The following is a 17,658-nucleotide window of genomic DNA, read 5'->3' as shown; positions in this document are numbered from 1 at the left end:
GCGACCTGTGATGGGGTCTAATTCCTGGACTGAATTATTGTTTCAGGCGAGGCATTGATTTTTTTTCTGTGCCTTCTTATTTCCACACTTGAGCTCTAGCCAAATCTAATTTAGGTTTTATGTGTAGTGTGTGACACAGTCCTGCATTATGTATGCTGCCTATCATCCAATTGTGCATCATTTTGTCATTTTTCAGCCAGTTTGTGTATGACAGTAATTAACTGCTCTGTGGACTCATTGCTCATTCCTCTTCACTGTCCTTTTTTGTAAATCTGAAGCCGTTGTAAAACAGGCAAGCCTCTATTTTCATTACTATTGCAACAACACATCATCAGTAGGGTAAAACTAACCTGTCTCACGACGGTCTAATCCCAGCTCACGTTCCCTATTAGTGGGTTTATTATGTAGTCAGAAAGTCCTGGTGGTGTTAAAGTGAAACCTGACACTATAGGGGCTTTTCCACTAGCACTACTAAGCTCGACTCAACTTGTTTTTTTGGGATTTTCCAATAGGGGTTAGTACCTGTTAGCAGGTACTTTTAGTACATCCTTGGCCGAGATTCCAAGTGATACTAAAATGTAACGTCAACAGACTGAGGGCCACTGATTGACCAGGGAGTGATGTCTCTAGAGGAGTCATGAGCGCATGACAAAACCCCACCATTTTAAAAAACCAGCAACAGCGACTGTTTTCATGCTTATGCTCTTTAGCGAGGCAAATGTCTAAAGTTCATCAACTTTAATTATTCTTCTGTTCAAACACACACCTTTTCATAACACCAAAATCACAAAATGGCATGGTCCTCTGTGAAAAGAGATGTACCCCATGTATTTCATAAGAAAGAATCATGTCATCTAGCGCAGTGGTTTGGCTTGCTGTGTGGTTTTATTAGTTTTTTTGACAAGTGAAATCAAGGCCTGGATTCACAGATATTAGGGTGAATGGCATGAATATGAATTTCATTGTTGGTGTTAGTCTCTGCAGGGGATTTGTGGAAAATAAAAACAGAAAAGCTACGGCCTTATGCTTTAACCTAATTTAAATCCTAATGTACTTTTATTTATGGGACAGTGTTTGAAGTAGTTTATACATTATATGCTACAGTTATTGCTAGAATTTAAGTTGCTTTTATTCATAAACTCTCCAATGTCCCAGCAAAGTGATACAGGGCCATAAACACATGGTTCTGAGATGCTCATTGTGGAAGATTAAATTTCCAAAAAATAAATACATTGATGTGGGCATAAACAAATTGTTCACCACCTCCTGCACCTAGTTGGGTTTTGCAGATCTTCTAGTATGAATGTGTTCTTAATCTAGGAGCTCAAATTCAGCCAGATGTCTTTTCATGTGTGGTGACACATAAAACTATTATAATCTAAAATGCATATGCCACCCAGCTGTTTGGTGTTTAGCAAGGCCTAATAATGCAATCAACAGAATTTGTATGGTGTATTTCATTATAAAATCCTATTATTAAGATTATCAAAAATGAGACTATAAATAATATGATGATATGGCACTATGCTGGCAAGTTGCCATGATATAAGCATATAAATCCAATAGTCCTTGAGGGGAAATTTCAGCTATCACCATCAAACACACTCATTAATGGTTAAATAAAAAAAAAACCAAAACATTACCATAACCATCTATCAGTGGCAATGTGGAAGACTCCTCATCAGCTGTACTATGATGAGCATTTTAAATTAAACAGTAACTTCTGACCTTGCTAAATTGGTTGGACTTACATAGCATGAAATATAAAAAATAAATATCTATCACACACACACACTCACAAACTCAAGACTAAAGGCTATTAATCTTACTTCTCTTGAATTAAAAAACATTTAAAAAGCTCTAGAGACACTTACATTGGTTAATAATAGAGGCACTGTGACTGTACAATTTAGCATTAATCAGTATGAATATGTTACTTAGCTGATGCTCAGAATTTGACTGTATCAATTTTATGTAATTTTATACTGGAGTTTAGGGGGGAGTATTGAACTTTTAACTGTAGCAGTTTATCTGACAGTTGATACCTTTTAAGAAAACCCTTTAAAAAGCAATACAAAAAGCATGATCTACTCAGGGTTGATTGTCACAGGTTTCAGATGTCTCTGAATTCTTCCAACAAAGAGACATTTTCTAACTCTTTCAAATGGATTCATTCAACTAATTATTTAAAGCCAAACGAGAATAAAAGGTTCAACATTGAAGTCTGTGCTTAAACCTTGTGTCCCATTATCCATTCATCCATCTTTTTTCTATACCCGCTTTTTCCTGAATCAGGGTCACGTGGATCTGCTGGAGCCTATCCCAGCTCTCTCTCGGGTGGAAGGCAGGGGTACACCCTGGACAGGCCACCAGTCCATCGCAGGGCCACATAGAGACACACAAAGACAGACAACCTCACACACTCACACTCACTCCTACGGGCAATTTAGAGTCACCAATCAACCTAACATGCATATTTTTGGTCTGTGGGAGGAAACCAGAGTACCCGGAGTAAACCCACGCAAGCACAGGGAGAACATGCAAACTCCACACAGAAAGGCCGGGTTGCGAACCCACAACCTTCTTGCTGTGAGGCAACAGTGCTAACCACTCATGCTGCCCGGAGTTCTAAAATCACATAAATCACACAGTCATAATCATTGCTTGATCAGCACAAAACCACAAACATGCTCAAAGTTATATGGACTTAGACTCCAGATTAGAACAGGTGAGTGTGCTTATGAATATATATTACTCTGCCCTAATGATAATGCAAAATTATTCAATGCGTCATCTCCATAAATCACTTCAAATAAATCACTATGTGCTGTAGTAGCACCAGGATTAAATGAAAAGTGCATGTGTTTAACCTTGGCAAAACCCTGTCTGTGTAAATGTATGTTAATAGCAATTTATCTGGGAGCCAGTGTGCATGTCAAAGTCTCTGACATAATGCAACTATTAGAATGCACACACATTATGTTGTGCATTTTGTAATACATCCATTATGATGATGATGATGATGATTATTGTTTTTGTTGTTTTTAGCATTGTTATCAATAATAATACATTATTTGTTTCCTAGCCAGATGATTGACACCTTTTTCCTTAGGTCAGTCCATTGATGTCTGGCTTCAGGTTCTGTACAGTAGCCATCCATAAAACAGCTTGGAGGTCGTCATCGATGAAGCACATCTTTGCTTTGGCTTCCTCAGATTCAGGAAGTAGGTGCTTCCAAACCATAACAGAACATGGGCAGCTTAAAGTCAGAGCTGTGCATCAAAGCAGATGGAAGGAGGCAATAAAAGCCCTCCATTACAGCATCCTGGAACTTTTCTCTCAGCCTACTGTTGCATTGATGTCCATCTGGAGGTGATGTGGTGCACTCTGGATATCCATGGTGAACGGATTGGCAAAGATGGCTATGTCATGATCCACATTCATTTCCTGTTCTGTGTCTCTTATTTTGAAACTATTTCCTGTTCCAGGTGTGTCCAGAGTTCTATCTCTTTCACTCTTGTAATCAGTTATTCTTTGTAATAATGTAATACTTGTATATTTGGTAACATAAGCAAAGATGGCTGTTTGGGGCAAAATTCACTATAGTCACACAGATAAGTTACCAGTAAGTTTAAAATACCAAAGAGGTAGAAAGCAGGTAAAATAAGAAAGATCCCAGATGTCTCTTCATCAAATGAAGATGAATACCTGTGGTTTGTGTGGAGCCATTTGAAAACAGCCGTCCAGGAGAGACTTGGGTCCAGTGCATCAAATACAAACAGTGGGCTCATGAAGAGTCCACCACTGGCAAAGCATTTTATGTGCCAGAACTGTGATTGTGGTGATGAGTCTGAGTAGTTAGGTTTGACTTGGTTTAAGATTTGTTTGAGGTTTGATTTAAATTATTTTCCAGTTGTAGTTGGAAATAATTTTTCATGTTCCAGGATTTGTTGAAGTTCAATAATTAATTAATTTGAACTCTGAAGACTACATACTCTGAAGAAGTATAGGCGCAATGGCTGAACATTATTTTTGATGGTAAAGTTCCTGGAAGGTAAGATTGATAAATATCAGTAGTTTTTCATTTGCATGGGCTTTTGATTTCAGAACGAGTCTGAAATGTTACATTTTTATTGAAACACACAGATTACAGGCAGCCATCAAGTAATTTTAGTTCTAGCAAAAATGTAAGCTTGCAAAAAACTATGAAAACTATGAACATATTCCAATGGGCATTGTGTGCAACATGAAATGTTACGTAATGCATTCATTCCAATACGGTCTGAGCACTGCTGGGTTGGCTGTTACACCCACCCTATAATGTCAACATTATGTTTACATGTAATGTAGAGCATAAACATTACCAAAACGACTACTAAAACAATAGAGACAGTTTGGGTGTGTAGTGGAAAATCTATTTTATGAACTATATGAAGATGCCCTTAGCACAGATTATTGTTATGGCACCTGTTTGTCATTGTATTGCATTTCTGTCTAAAATGCCTCGACTCCCTAAATCAGTATGTTCCCTCCCAGGGACAAAGACTGGCTCCAGCAGCTTCTGTATCCATCCTAATAAAGCTGCATACAACTCATTGTGCCTTTTGTTTCTCTGTCACTCTCCAGCAGACGGCTTTATCACTCTGTCATGACAGTGACCTCTTTGCAAAGACAATAAAATACCTAAAAGACATTTGGATCTCAGTTCATTTCAGATTCTCCATAGAATATTGAAGTTTCTTAAAAATTTCACAACAGGTATTTGCTCTTTGTGTAGTGTACAGTATGTCTTGAATAGTACTTGTGTTTTTTGTATGATGCTTAATTAATACTATATCAGGTTGTTAATGCTATTACATAGATTACATTTCTACACAGGGTCTTTAATATCTTCAGATTAAACTCCTGGTAATGTCCTTTCATAAACTTTCAGTAGGTATTACCAGCTACTGTTTGTCAGGATTTGGCTTGGACATCCTGTTTTGGACCTTTGTTTTGTTATAACCCCGTGTTGCATGGTTTATGCTCCCCAGATTTATGTTCCTGATTTGTCCTTGATTATTAATTTTATTACAGTATATTTACCTGGTGTTGTTCTTTTGTGTTTGTTCTCTGCCAGTTGTGTTGAGTTTCCCTACTGAGGTCCTGTTTAGCCACCTGTTGGCTAACTGTGGATTGTTATACTTATCTGTTGTTCCTGTTTGTGTCGTATTCTTGTAATTTCCTAGTGGTTTTCAGTTTTGTCTTGGAGAAACCTGGTTACCTCAGTTCTGTTCTGTATTATAATTCAGTCACACCCACACACTTACTCATAAGCCTGTCCTTGGCCTTGGACAGGCATACCATGGACAATTTTGTGCACTATGGACAATTTGCAGGCACATAAGTGTGCATATTCCGCACTGTTTCTGTGGTGCATGTCTGTAGTGTGTACAAGTTGCTACTGACCAGGTACCATTTGTGGTGTGGACTCATCATCTCTCTGGGTACAAGTTACTGTGCAATTGTGAATACCATTACTGTATGATTTTTCAGTTCAGTAGTTTTGTCACTTTCATTATACACCGTCAGCATATATGGAAGCGAGATATTGTTCTCCATTCATCATAAATGCTCAATACACAATCACACACTGTTACAAGCACCCTTCTAAAAAGAAAATAATCAACACACTAAAAACACAGAAACAAGTTAAAAATCAAAAACACTGTAGATTAAAAGTTTAAGTGCAGCATGGATGTAGCAAGATACTGGATATATCCTTAAAGTGCAGTTAGTGCATGTGCATTGTTCATCTCCTTCATTCCAAGGTGCAAACCGAAGGAATGGAGGGCAGCTTATGCAGTTTGTTCATTTCTCTGATGGCCTAAAGGAAGAAACTGTTGCACAGTCTGGATGACCTGGCCTGGATGCTCTGAAGTCTCCTACCAGAGGGCAGGAGCACAGAGAGATGGATGAGATGGATCCATCATGATGTTTGTCACTTTTCTGACAGATCACTCTCAGTAAATGTCTGCTAGTGCAGGGCGAGGGGCACCAATGATCTTTTCTGCTGCCTTCACTATTCGCTGCAGAGATTTTCTATCTGCAGCGGAATTATATTGGTCAACTTATTGATTTGTTGGGAACTGGAAACTAAATAGTGAAGTGTATTTTCAACTGCTTAATCTATTCTCAAAACAGTTCAAATCTGCAGATTGCATATAGCCTGAGGTTTCATTATTATCTGTTGTCTTTTTGTTGTTTATGTCTCACACTCAGTATAAGTTACCATCACAAATCAATTTCCTCTTTGTGTCATCATTTACTTTAACTTTACTGCTCCTGGTCTCTTTGATGGGTCAATGGTCAGAGCCACTGAAGCTGCCCCATTCCTGTTCTTCTCAGTAGGTCAAAGTTCGGAGTCATCGATGCTGTCTCTATTCGTGGTCTCTTCGGTATGTCAACCAACCACGCTGATGCCACTCCTGTACCTAAACTCCTGATTGGGTCAGCCCTCACTGTTGATGCCACTTCTGGTCTTGTTCCTTTGGGTGGGCCTTTGGTTGGAAATCCCTCTTCCAGGGTTGCTCTGGTTGGTTTGCCAGTTGAACCTACCAATGCCTATCTCGGTCTCCAGTTCTGACTGACGGGACAGTTATTGCTGCAACTATTCCTTTCTGTTGTTTGAGGGTAACCCATCTCTGTTGACCCTTAACCTGAGTTAGTCCTAATTTCTGCCAGCGGCAGGCATCAGTTTTCTGCTCATTTGCGGGGCCCCTTCTGAAAGACTTTGGCTTCCAGCCCACCTGTGGGGTTGTGCTCCAGTATCACCTAGGTTCCCAGATTACCTAAAGAGTCACCCTCTTTACTGACTCCTGATTCCTGCATGCTGGCAAAGCTGTCCTCTAGAACCAGTTCTCAGTTCGCCTTAGAGGCAATCCTCCTGAAAGCCAAAGAAGGCAAATTTGCAGGCTCATGCAGTTGTGGAAGATTTGGTCTGAGTATATCTCAGGTTACTTTGAGTAAAGCATCAGGAACTGACAAGAGAGTAATGGTTATTGAAGAGATCAGGAGACAGGAATACACTGGCAGGTGTGCAGGGTGTATAACAAGCCTGGCTTAAGAATGAGCAACTTTGAACAGGCATTATTTAGGGCAGCTAAAAGCAGGCACGCAGCCATGCAAACATATTTGTCTAGGAATGGACTGATTGAATGGTCTTCATCCCCAGTGAGAGCATCCGCAGCAATCTGCACTGTGTGGGACCAGTGGGTGGACAGGCATCCCTGTCGTTACAGCTCTAGGGACTCTAGGCCCAATGTAACTGTGAACAAATGGCTTGTGAGTTTTAGAGGCTGTTGCCCTTTGCCCTCAAAACCAGTAAGGTATGGCATCAAAATCTGTGCAGTCTGCAATACCGTTTTATCTCATGCATGAAACATGCAAATTTATACAGGGAAGCCAGAAGGAGGAGCTGCTGAAAGAAACCAGGGGACACAGGTGGTATCTCACAAGATGTCAGTGGCCACAACATTACATGTGACAATTTTGTCTTGCATACAGGCAGGGACAAGAGCTTCTCAAAAGAACGATAACAATGGTTGGAACAATCCTGGAAAAATAAGATGGAGCTCCCACCTGAGCTTCTAACTGTGAAGAAAAGGCCAGGCCATTCTTTCAACTTTCTGTACAGGGCCAACACTACCCTGGTATATTACATACAAAAAAAGAAGAAAAAATGTGGTGTCATGTGTCATGAGCACTCTACAGAGGGATGGAACAATATGTAGCCAGGAGGACCGTAAGACAAACGTCATACTTGACTACAATACCACCAAAGGATGGATAGACAGCCTACTGGCCTGCTCCAGCTGTCAAGCAAGAATGCTATGGTGGCCACTCCTGATGTTTGACAACATACTGGATGTCTCAGCATACTATGGGTGGTACAGTACCCATACTGGAACTATACGAAGCTCCACAGAAGACAACTTTTCCTTGAGAAGCTAGGCAAGGCATTGGTGACACTGGACATCCAAAGGACACATGTGCCCAGGACCCCATCTTCTCTAGCCACAATGAGGCTCCAGCTGTCCCACCTGCATGACCCACACAACCACAACCTCAGGTTTCTGAAGAAAGTGTCCTGTTGCAGTTGTTTGTGTGTGTGTGTGTGTGATTTTAGAGATGTGGAAATAAAATAAATCCTGAACTTACAGTCTTTTGATTATTCTAGTTTGTAGCCAGTGGCAAGGACACAAACCATGCAGAAACTGCAAAAAGTACATCTGTGGTAGACATACTGCCAAATTCTGTGAAGCATGTGTTTTGTAGACAGACATGCCTGTTTTTTCCCCCCAATCACCACCCCTGCTGCAAGGACAATGCCTCATTTCTGCGTTTCATTTGATTACAATAAAATAAGTGTTCATGGTCATTTATTCAGTTTGTCTGTGAAGATTCTCAGTCGTCCAGGGAAGGTTATCTAGAGGCTGAGTCATGGAAACTGGACTTTCAAGTTCTTTAAGCCTGAAACGTTTCCCCATCCATCCAAGTGGCTTCATCAGTCTGAGAAAGGCTGGACTGGAATCTCCAAATTTATTTCACAGGTTGGTTTCACTCCACCCCTAGTCCCATAGGCTCACTAGGTGATCTAAGCAAATAAGGTGAGATTCGTTAGACCCACGTCCCTGAGTTGGTCTGAATAGGCTGGTTAAGTGACCAAAGGAGTGAGCTCAGGTTGGATCTAATGGTGGACTCATTCTGATTCTGTCTGCAGAGTCTGTCCTTCCTGGGAAACATTTGATATGTTCCTTAATTTATTCAGTTTGCATTCAAAACAGCAGTCAATGAAAACATTGTCTCACTTCATTATTTCCACGATTTAAGACACCCAATACTTGAGTACAGTGGAGCAACATCAATTATAACCTTATGACAAAAATAGAATCACACTTCCATTGTTAAATGCGTTCTAGTAGAGACTGATTGCAAACATTAACCAGTAAACTGGTTGAGCCGCTGGTTGCTGGTTGCTGGTTGCTAAAAGGTTAGGCCGTCCAAGCCAGCAGCAATCTCTAAGGTAGGCTTGAAGCTTACTGGGTTAGTTTGTCCAAACATATTGGGAGTGTGGGTGCAGGCAAAGAGGGAGGTGTTTCTAGGATGCTGGAACACACTGTTAAGCCTTCTTGGTGTTGTAAGCTCAAATCAATGAAACACCATTATTGTGAGGGTGCCCACTTGATGACCCTGTAAACATGCCTGCACTCTCACACCCACCCCTAAGTTCTATAGGGCCTTTATTTGATATCATCAGGAGGTGAGTGAAGAGAGAGCAGAAAGCAACACAAGATATAATCAATTTGTTATGGTTTCAGTCATTGTATGTTCTTTATATTATTTTATTATTATTTTTTTTAATTGACCACAAGAGAGAGGTCACATGACTCAGTCTTCTCCAAGTCAGGTATGGTAAAATTAAAAAAGAGAAATCGCCTCAGCTCAAACAAAGTGAAACTTATTTTAGTGAATAAAAATAGTGAATAAAAATCAATAAAATTGCCCCCTCAGTTACACAAACACTCTGAATCCCATGTTTTAATTGACCACAAGAGAGAGAGTTTATCCACAAATACCTCAGTGCTATGCAGAGATTTACTGTAAAGATTTACTGAGCAGGGAGGTCTTACACAGATGAATAATAATTCCAACTTTTGCACATTATATTTCAAACCTCCATTAATGTGGGTACTAACAATTGGAAGTAGAGTAGAGCTTTGGTGAGGTTTGTGTGACTGTTCTACTCCAGTATGGACAATAGAGTACTTTAAACAGGTAGGTAATTATAACAATTATTTGAGACAGTCTGTAATGTGAACTGGTACCACTGAAACCTTTATTTGTCTTTGAAGTGAAGCTGGTGTTTCTATTTTGTTAAACTATTTGACTTTTTTGCAGGTTTGAATGAAAGCCACCCAAGAAAACTACAGTGTTCTGTAAAGCTAACACCACTGCATTGTATGTAGGGTAATATTGTAATAGGGGGCCTATCTTAAACCAAACCTCCCCTTTCACAATGCCCCAGAGTAAGAGACCACAGATTAAACTTTTCATGTTAACCAAGCTGCAGTGGAACTCTAAGATGTCAGTCTTTAGTTTTTAATTTTTTTTCCAATTACTATTGACTGATTTTATAAGTCATTCTTAACATAAAACAACTTTTTTATTTTATTTTATTGTTTAGGTAGAAACTCGTGGCACCTGCTGAACAGTCAAACAGACCAGAACAGAAGGACCTATTTGTTGTGATACCACTCCATTGTAACACTCCTTGGCGAAAACCAACTTCCCACATTTACAAGATCCCCTTCAGTACTGGAGCAAAGAAAAACAGATCACCCTTGATCTCTACTGGTTGGTAATACAGTTTTTTTTAATGTTCCATGACTCAGTCTTCTCCCAGGCAGGTATGGTAATATTAAAAAAGAGAAATTGCCTCAGCACAAACAAAGCGGAGAAACCTCTTTTAATGAATAAAAATCAATAAAAATTTCCCCTACACAAGCACTCTGAATCCCATATTATGTAAGCCCAAAATTAACTCATCTATATTACAATCTCCTGTTTACTCGCAATCCTCTCAAGCAGCCACTCAAAATACCCATTCCGCATGTCTATCTATCTATCTATCTATCTATCTATCTATCTATCTATCTATCTATCTATCTATCTATCTATCTATCTATCTATCTATCTATCTATCTATCTATCTATCTACAGTTTCTAAACAATGTTAGGAAGGAATGGAATGTTAAATAAAATGAAATGAAAATGAAACAAATGATGAAAGAACAATGATTGGATTTGGCTGTAGTGCAAAGTGTGGCAAAATGTCAGTAATAAAAAATTTGCACTGTGGAAGTATTACCTCCTGCTACCCATGAAGTCCTGAAGAAAACCAGCCATGTCTCTTAGTTTTGCCTCTCTAAAACCTGTCTCTGTCTGCTTGGTCTTCTGGAGTGTCTCAGCATACCAAGTATAAAAGCACATTTGTTCTCTGTCTTTCAGAGCAGCAGTTGTTCATGCAGCATTGATTTCAATCAAGAGGTTATTTTTCACCCTCAGGACAGGGAGAGTATGCAGAATATAAAGACATGTCATTTTTGGACCAGTATTTCTAAAAACACAGTGGTAAGGAAAACATTTCTTTAATTACCTAAAAGTAGAGTTAGGGTTTAGAGAAGAGGACATGCAATAAACCGTAACTATATAACATGACAGGTGCCATAGAGCTTAGAGAGATAGAGTGAACTTCAGAGGGGATTAAATTTAAAAAAAGAAAAAGATAGACAGGAGGAGTCTCTATGGTCTGAGTGCAAAAAGAAAAAAAATACTACAGAATCTATGAAGTGTGATACTGTGTCATCAGTAACATATTTTCAAAGCCCACTGTGTCACCTTAATCTTGTGACTCTGGCCTGTCTCATGCCATGGCACAAAAATACCTACTATTGTTGCAGCCTATGAAGTGAAGTGTCACAGAGCAAGCGAACATCTCTAACTAACTCTGAGACAGTAAACTACTTTAGTGCTGCAGCTGAGGGAACACACTAATCTCTAGCTTTGGCTTTCTTACAAAACTAATTAAATTACTGGCAATGAAGTGAGGTCTGGTGCAAAAAATTTATCAGACGAACTCAATCAACTGTCTCTGAAAGGAGACATTCAAGGCTTTATGAAGTGTCGATGTGACATCGATCCCTGATTTCTGGCTTAACCAACTCTGACCTTTGATCTTGTACTGTTTTCATGCCCAAATTGAGATTTTGAACATAAGATGCTGCAAATTGGTGATTTACTTTCTAGGAATTTTAATGACATACTATTTCTGACATTTCCAACCTAAAGCTGACAATTATTCTCACAAAACCAGATCTTTTCAGAGAACAAGTTAGCACAGTACACAATGAATCTATGCATCATTACATAATGAATATTCAGAAAGGGCTATAGCTACCTAATGTGTATATATATGTATATATATATATATATCTTTATAAGTAAAATGGTTTACTTATAAAGATTAGAGAATACAGAATACAGAACATTTGCTGCTGTTGACTTAGCCATACCATTACAAAAAAAGGCTCAAAGATTTACTACTCTTCTGACTGGCTGGGAGTTGTGGCCTTGATTGATAAAGCTTATGATTAGAATTAGCTAATCAGAGGCAGGGTAGGGTTTGGGTCAAAGCAGATGTAGTTCTGGAACTGCCTTGACAAGAGGACTGATAGTCTGCATTTCATTGTCATTCTAATGAGGACAATGAAGCTCTTTAGGATGATAACGACCTACTGAACCTTTAAGTAGGTTCCAGTAGGTGAGTAGGGACCTACTGACCAATAACTATAGTCTGATGGAAAGCCCAAACGGGCTATTGAACAACATGACAACAGTCTAACTGGGTGATCAAAGAGGCATTCAAAGTCTGTCCATCAATAGTGTGCTCAATCAGGTTTATTTATTAACGGACTTTAAAAACTATTTCAAACTATTAAGCGGACCAAAATGCTGAACAAAGATAAAATAATAATTCAATTTAATTGTATAGCATCAAGTCAAAATACAATCATCTCACGGCACTTTACAAAAACACAACAAACCCACAGCCTTGAGAGGATTTTGAAACAAAGCCCATTCAACAATTTGAAAAAAAGATTTAAGGAGAGTCTCTGGCAGAACTTTAACTGTTTGCCATGACTTTTTTCCTTTTAACTGCGTAATCCAGGCCCTTGACATTGCCACTAATAACACTAAAGTCAGTATTCATTTACTTAATTGACAAAATAAAGTAATGTTCACCAATACCAAAAAACTAAAAAGAAATAAGTCAGTCTGGTTACTCTAATGAATAAGGTAAACAAGTTAACCCTGAATGACAGCAGATCACCCCGACCTCCCCATCCACAAAGGTGACAGCTGTTACAACAAACAGCAATCCCTACCCTAATGTCTTCAAGTTAACACCTACCTAACTACGGAATGTCTATCCCTCCAAAGCATAGTATGTAACTCTCATCACCATGTAAATAGTATCATGGATTCAAGAACAAAGCACATTAATCAAAAGCTGTGCAAATAGAAGCCAGGTAGTGAATACATTAGAGGTAGAAAAATAACTGGTCTGCAGCATCTAAGTAAAAACAAACCCTGGCCAATTTTCAAGGCTTATAAACCCTAACAAACCTGCCTCTTATAAACACAGCCTCAAAAAGTCATTTAGGATGAGTTGTTGCTGCCTTGGATATACTTCTCCATCTTGGCCACTGATCCCAACCAGATATGCTTGTCATCAGTCTGTGTGATGCAGAGCCTCACTGGGTACAGCAGGGCTGGTCTCAATCCCAGTTTGTACAAGGATGACAGCACCTCTAGTGAATAGTCCTCATAAACCCTAAACAAATCTCCCTAAACTTACTGGGTTGTTGCCCCCCAGTTCCCTCAGCTAGTCTGACAAGCTTGACTTTATTCCTCCTATTCCCTCCCTCCAAATCAGTTAACTTAGCTCATAACTTCTGATTATACACTTGTAGCCTGCCACAGGAAACCTCTAGCTTGTCCAAACGTTGATAAATGGATTCGACGTTGTCCTCAGTCAATTATCATGGCTGTTTACAGTCTGTTGGAACTTGTCTAATTTTTTATTAACTTCTTTAAAGGAGGTTTTAAGCTCTAATAAGAGGCCTGCTCTATGGTCAGCTAATATGGCTGTCAAGTCAGCTTTGCTTATGGCGGCATCATAGTCTGACTTCTCCCCCATTGTAGGTGGTTTAGGAGGCATAGTTGATAAAGAGGTTGTTAAATATGTTTCAAAGGATGGATTAGTAAAAACTGAAAAGGTATAGAAAGATATAAACACTTTCCATATCCAGGAGTATTGATGATGGTCAGAGAGTACGGCAGAGTTTTAGCTTCAAAACCAAAGATCTCATACACGATCAGATCTGACGTCTGACTTTCTGCCTGAGTTTTCTTTCCTCTCTCCACAATCTCAGACCAGATGTTGTCATCAAACTTCACTCCCATAGTGTAATTCACCAGAGTGTCGATGAGGGTAGATTTTCCTGTTCCTGTTTCACCCACAAGTAAGACGGTTTTGTTTAGCTTGCTGACATTTCTTTTCACCAACAGTGTTTCTTGTCAGAGTTCCAAACTTACTTCCAGACATGATGACCCATGTCATCCCAGCCTGATCTGACAATGTTCCAAACTACTTCCTGTGAAAGTCTGGTTTTCTCATGCTTCAAGTCTCTCGAGGTGACAGCGGAAGAAAGTCCATGACAGTCAGTACTCCTTGGTCTTCTGATAGGTTCATGTAGTTTTTGTGGAGCTTTGAGGTGTATTTGGGAACATTATCCTTCTTTAGTATAAGTCCTATAATGTAGGCTAATTCACTGCCTACAATTACGTACAGTATGTCTACGGCCATTAAATCTCTTTTTATAACACCTTTTTACCCAACCATCTGGTTTCTCCTGTGTTTTCCGCATCCCCATTTACCATGTTCAGTCAAAGAATGATTGCACATTATATTCTTTTAACATCATCAATGCTATTAAAACATTTGCATATGATTTTTTTAATATATCATAATAACTTTTAAACATATACAGTTAGGTTCCTATGTACTGGGACAGTTATTAAGTCTTGTCATTTGGTGTCTGTACACCCCCACATTGAATATGAGAAGTCCAGCTGTCAGATATAGTGCAGTAAATGCACAATATTTGGGTTATCTGGAATTTAGTGAAGTAGAAGTATAAAGTGGCAGAAAACAGATATTTAAGTCAAATATAAGGAGGTAAAATCTGTAGTACAGCACCTAAGTAAATTTACTTAGTTAAATCCCATTACTATAATTTAGTAATGTCAACCTGTCCAGGGTGTACCCCTGCCTTTCACCCAAAGAGAGCTGGGATAGGCTCCAGCAGATCCACATGACCCTAAATAGGAATAAGTGGGTATAGAATGGATGGATGGATGTAAGTCAATGAGAGTGCGAGCTGTAGGAGAAAACAGCTGCAAGCTATGAGGAACCATTGAAGAGGAGACACTGTGAGGTGATAACAGAGACAGAAAGCTTGAATGAACAGACTTATTTATACCTCAGAGAGAACACTTGATGCCAGTGATGTCTGTTACAGAAAGCATAGAAATAACAAGCTTGTGTTATGTTGCGGCGTGAAGGAGAGATGAACACAAATAATAATACTCTCTTGCATCCACTGACTCTTGGCTCTCTAACCCTAACTAAAGGAAAACAGTTTCAGGAAATAGCTATCCACCCTTCCTTCGATGCCACACTAAATCACATAATCTCCACATACAGAACAAAATTCAGTTTGCTGTAGTTCTTACAGTTTGTGTTTGAGCTCAAAAATGGCAAAATGAATTTGTCTTATTTATTTTTCAGTAAACTTTCGGTAAATATTTCGAACTGTTATAAAACTCAGCTACTATCTGAACTATATGTAAAACAACCCAGAATTTGATTACCTTTATTACTAATATTATTATTAATTATACTATAATAGGCATGGGCCGATTACCGGTTTCAAGATATACCGCAGTTTGGAAAAGTCACAGTTTCAAAACCACAAAAATTTTCTGTTATACCATTCCTGTGGTGTCCGCAGTTTTTGACGTGTAGTCAAAAACGGAAAGTATAGGGATCTCTCAGGTTGTGTGTGTAACTTGCGTAACCTCCGGTTGGTTGATGCGAGCAGTCAGAGAGTGTCACCTGTGTGTGGGATGGCCAATTCGATGTCTTTAAGTTTTGGACCTGGACCCCTTACTCCCAGAGCACCTCCCACAGGATGTCATGAGGGATGTGGTGGAACACCTCCTCCAAGTCCACAAAGCACATGTGAACTGGTTGGGCAAACTCCCATGAAACCTCATGCACCCTGAATAGAGCTGGTCCAGTGTTCCACGACCGGGACGAAAACGGCATTGTTCCTCCTGGATCCGAGGTTCTACCATTCAGCCAATGGAGAATCCAACATTATTCTGGAATTCCCTATTCTTAAACGATGCCATATAAACATATCTCTAACTGAATCAGTTGTTTAACTGAATGTATTAGTTTAGGGACAAGAGAAGAGTCATGACAGAGTCATGCACATGTTATAAATTATGATAAGGTTTGTTCATTCTCTAAAGGATGGTGTACATGCAGGGAGACAGTTCATATAATGACACAGCTATAGTTCATATTTTTACATAAGAGTCACAGAATGAAAGCTTTACTGCAACAGGAAGTTGTGAATTTCTTCCTGTATTTACCAGAGCACCACTCAGTTCGCCACACACACTTTCACTACTGAGTCCAATTTTACCACCACTTTTCTCTTCATGACACAGCTCAGAAACTCTATATAGATGGAAGTTTACATATTGTTGATTTCTGAAGTAAAATGTAGTAAATACAACCCTGCAGCAACCAGTTATTAAAAATACTGTTATAATTTTATCTCATAAGCTTTAAAATTTTAAAACAAAAAAATTTTACCTGTTAAATGTTTTTCAGTAATGCATTAATTATTTAATTAATAATTAAAAATTGTATGGTTTGACCCCCAGAGGGCTGCGAACTATTGACACAGAATGTTACATATCATAACCCAAGAATCTGTGAATTGGGGATAGCTGTGGTTCCCACTGGTCCCTTGAACAGGCTGAAGAAATAGTCTGGTTCCCTCGATGATTTAGACACTTGGTTCAGGTGAGAATGTAAGGTCAAAATGAAATTACCCGAGTGTATTGCCCAAAGCTACCTAATATTCAATTAGAATAATGTTAGAAATTGATATGGATTGATATAATATATATCTCTTATTAGTTTATACATTCTGTGATTGAATGTTAAGTTTACTATTTGGTTGACAGCACAAAAAAGGAGAGAGGAAGATGAGAGAGAAAGAAAAACCTTCGTTTCTCTTCACTAGCTGCAGATTGCCAGAAAGCTGGAAAAATCTGCTGAATCAAATGATCTTTCTAACATAATTATTAGATGCTGAACAACACCTACTATCATCTCTGTCATTAACCCTCGTTCTCTATCTCACCCAGAAGGGACTACAGCAACTTGGAAGATTTTGGTCTGCTATTTCATTGATTACAAGATTACCAGTGTCAGGTCATGTAGGCTACTGGTGTTCCTGTTTCTGAATTGTCTCTGTCTGCCCTGCTTTTCATTGGTTTGAAGCTGTGATCCTACCCTTTTTTATCTGAAGTGGTTCAATAGATTAAACCATCAAACTGTTCTCTGGATATTACGCCAGAGAGATTATTAGAGGATCAATTTTCCTGTGCATGAAAAAGGCTGCCTACGTAAGCTCCATGTCCCAGCAACTTTAAACATGCTGCTACTAAAAAAAGACCCTTATGTTTAGTTTTTTTTTTCTCTTTTGGCTTCTCCCATTTGGGGTTGCCACAGCAGATCAATTTGTCTGCATGATCGATTTGGCTTTTTACGCTAGATGCCCTTCCTGAGGCAACCTCAGTGGCTGAGGCTAGCAGCTCCTGGTCTTCCAAATTGGTCTCCCATCCAAATACTAACCAGGCATGGCCCTGCCCTAATGGTTTATTTAATTTTAGTTAATACAGAATATCTAC

Source organism: Mastacembelus armatus, chromosome 13 (assembly GCF_900324485.2).
Source record: "Mastacembelus armatus chromosome 13, fMasArm1.2, whole genome shotgun sequence".
Taxonomy (NCBI): domain Eukaryota; kingdom Metazoa; phylum Chordata; class Actinopteri; order Synbranchiformes; family Mastacembelidae; genus Mastacembelus; species Mastacembelus armatus.
This window is presented reverse-complemented; position numbering follows the sequence as displayed.